We start from the raw sequence: 4,000 nt of genomic DNA, 5'->3' as shown, positions 1-4,000 counted from the left end.
TGACACTATACATTCACATTATACATATATACTTTTATTTTGTGAAGTGGGTTGTACTAACGTAGAACCTCTGCACAACTGCTAGAAGCACTTAAAGCGGTGATTCATGTGAAGACTTTTATTTAGGCAGCTGTTTGCCTCAGTCTTGCCTTTCAAACAGGGCAATACTCCTTCAATACTACCCCTCCAACAGTGCTGCGCTCCCTCAGTACTGCTCCCTGATAGTGCAGCACTCCCTCAATACTGACCCTCCAACAGTGCCGCACTCCCTCAATACTGACCCTCCGACAGTGCGGCACTCCCTCAATACTGACCCTCCGACAGTGCGGCACTCCCTCAACACTGACCCTCCGACAGTGCGGCACTCCCTCAACACTGACCCTCCGACAGTGCGGCACTCCCTCAATACTGACTCTCCGACAGTGCAGAACTCCCTCAATACTGACCCTCCATAGTGCAGCACTCCCTCAATACTGACCCTCTCACAGTGCGGCACTCGCTTAGTACTGACCTTCTAACAGTGCATGGCTCCTTCAGTACTGTCCCTCTGACAGTGCAGGAGCACTCGCTCAGTACTTACCCTGCAACAGTGCACCGCTCCCTCAGAACTGACACTCTGACAGTGCACTCCTCCCTCAGAACTGGCCCTCTAACAGTGCACGGCTCCTTCAATACTGTTCCTCTGACAGTGCACCGTTCCCTCAGTACTGGCCCTCCCACAGTACACTCCTCCCTCAGCATTGACCCTCCGACAGTGCACCACTCCCTGAGTACCGACCCTCTGACAGTGCACTCTTCCCTCAGAACTGGCCCTCTGACAGTGCACCGCTCCCTGAGTACTAACCCTCTGACGGCGCACTGCTCCCTCAGTACTGGCCCTCCCACAGCGCACCGCTCCCTCAGTACTGGCCCTCCCACAGCGCACCGCTCCCTCAGTACTGGCCCTCCCACAGTGCACCGCTCCCTCAGTACTGGCTCTCCCACAGCGCACCGCTCCCTCAGTACTGGCTCTCCCACAGCGCACCGCTCCCTCAGTACTGGCTCTCCCACAGCGCACCGCTCCCTCAGTACTGGCCCTCCCACAGCGCACCGCTCCCTCAGTACTGGCCCTCCCACAGCGCACCGCTCACTCAGTACTGGTCCTCCCACAGCGCACCGCTCCCTCAGTACTGGCTCTCCCACAGCGCACCGCTCCCTCAGTACTGGCCCTCCCACAGCGCACCCCTCCCTCAGTACTGGCTCTCCCACAGCGCACCGCTCCCTCAGTACTGGCCCTCCCACAGTGCACCGCTCCCTCAGTACTGCGCAGAATGTTAGCTTGATTTGGGTGCCATGCTCCCAGCATGCAGGAAGGCATCCAATCAGTATATGTTTCTGATTGCTCTTGGCTGAGTCAGGCAGACACTGTCAAACAGTATCTGCTGCGTGCTGGAAGAGAAGCTGTGGATACACACGCACAGATTTAACTTTCATTCTCTCCAAATTCAAGGAGTTAGTCTTCTCCCACCTCCTCATCCTTTCTTGTTTGGCACATCAAGCGATACATCAACTGTGTTGTATTTAGACCCAGGACATACAGAGGTTATGTTATGGTGGTGTATGGATAACTGGACTAGTTATCCAGAGGCCCAGGCTAACGCCCTGCTTGTGTTTAAATTTAATTAATACATTTGGATTTGAAGGCTAGACTTGGTAACAGCAACTATGAAACTTCCATCGATTGCTGTAAAAACCCAGCTGGTTTGCAAATGTCCTTTAGGGAAGGAAATCTTACCTGGTCTGGCCTACACGTGACTCCAGACCCACAGCTACATGGTTAACTTTTAACTGCTGCTCTCTGAAGTAGCTAAGTCAGCTACTCAGTTCAAGGGTAATTTTGGAACTATGCTGCCCCACACCCCCCACCCCCAGGAAAGTTAGTGAGGCTGAGAGGGCTAATTGAACATTTCCAAACCGGGATAGCGAACCAGGGACAGCTGGTGACGCAGTTTCTGGATAAAACACCATTGCCAGTATGATATGGTCTGAATGTTACCTATATGATAATCCTTGTGACATATACTACAAAAGACTGGGTACTGGTTGAGACAGGTGTCTTGAAGTTTATGAACAAGATCTGCTGTAAGACTGCAGACTTGGATCTCAGAACATCGTTGGGAATCTGTGCTTAATACTGTCACTGCAACAACTGCAGCAACTGAAGATGAGGCAGGTATTGTTACACTGGGATGTCATATATCGTGACATCACCTAGCTGTTGCAAAGTTACGCAGCCTACCCACCCTGGAACCTATGCAATAATACTTCAGCTAGAAGTGGAGTTAAGATACACGTCACTAATGATTTAGTTGAAGTAGACACTGTGTCCACTGGTCCAGAAATCTAACATAGGGCACTCTGTCTCAGGATAGGGGAATGAAATGGGGAGAAATTATTTTACTCATAAGATTGTGAAATTTTGTAATTCTCGGCCTGGGAAGGTTGTGGATGCTGGGACAGCTGGAGCTTGAGTTTCTCAGGGAAACAGGGTATGGAAGACCAGGCTGGAAAGTGGAGTTGAAACCTAGAATCAGCCACGATCATGTTGAATGGTAAAGCTAGCTTGATGGTAAAGCTACTTTTGCTCCTATTTCCTGTGATCTTTAGGAACAGACTGAGCGGTTTCCTGTATTCCCACCTCTCGGACTAGATGCTGTGATTAACTGATTAGGGTGTTAAAGTTGCTATAGGAGCACAGGATTCAAAGGAGCACAGTTTACATAAAAGATGGTGCTACCAAATGTTTTCTGTTTGTTGATCACATCTGAATGCTTCGGTACAGAATTGTAGAACCTTACAGTCTGGGTGAGTGGCCGTTCACCCATCAGGCACATGCCAACAGTTAACTACCAGACTAATTCTATCTCTTCAAAAGAGGACAAAGATGTTTTGTAGGTGATGAGGCTACCTCTTGTTTTAATACTTTTCAATATCTGGCTCAGTTTTAATTTGGGAAATTTAGAAGAGCCTGCAGGAAAAATCAATACCGATTTCAGTAGCTGACCTCATCAGTAAATGGAGATGAAGAGTAAGGAATCCCCAGGGAGGTGAGTGCATACTTTAGAAGTGTTCTGAATGCAGTTAACCCTCTCCACACTGTTACCAAGGATGGGTCTATTGATTGTGAATACAATTGATTGTTTTGACATCTTAACCTGGTTGTCATCACAGCTATTTGACTGTGAGGAGCATCGTGTCTGTCTCACCACCCCCCCACCCCTGCCCCAAAGCGCACACTTTGTGGTGTGGGGGCTGGTGGAAGTTACTGGATAGGTGATAGCAGCCCAGCCCAGCCCATCCCTCTACTCCATCTTCGGCACATTGGCACTGAGGTCAATTCAGTTCACCTTGCCAGACAGCAGAAAATATTGGTAAAGCCGTTGGGTCATCAACAGTCCAGGGTTGGGCAATCGGTGCTCCAAGGACGCCCAAGAGGAATGCTATTTCATTCTCATAATTTTCCATTTCACAAATGTCCCTCTCAGTCAGAAATGCCATGAAGTCCAGGAAATTATGGGAGAAGGCAGGCTGTCACAGGAGCATGTGCCACCTGCTGGGTATGTGATAAATGTTCAGAGACCAGTTACTTACCATTTCTATCTTTGTCTATGTGCTCAATACTTGTACTTTTAATTGTGACCTGCCTCCCCATAAGCAGAACCGGGGAAACAAAACCCATGGTGTATCTAGACCACACGCTGATCAAGAGCAAATTAAACCCGGGTTGCAAGCCAGGCATTCCTCGACTGTATTTAGACCGACCCCAGATTGTATTTAAAATCGAATCAAACCCAGATTGTAATCATCTCAAACCCAGTTAGATTCAGATCAAGAGATAGTAGGAACTGCAGATGCTGGAGAATCCAAGACAACAAGGTGCAGGGCTGGATGAACACAGCAGGCCAAGCAGCATCATAGGAGCAGAGAGGCTGACGTTTCGGGCCTAGACCCTTCATCAGAA

This window comes from Rhincodon typus, chromosome 26 (genome assembly GCF_021869965.1).
Source record: "Rhincodon typus isolate 14 chromosome 26, sRhiTyp1.1, whole genome shotgun sequence".
Taxonomy (NCBI): Eukaryota; Metazoa; Chordata; class Chondrichthyes; order Orectolobiformes; family Rhincodontidae; genus Rhincodon; species Rhincodon typus.
The sequence above is the reverse complement of the archived record's forward strand: the minus strand, read 5'-3'. Positions refer to the sequence as shown.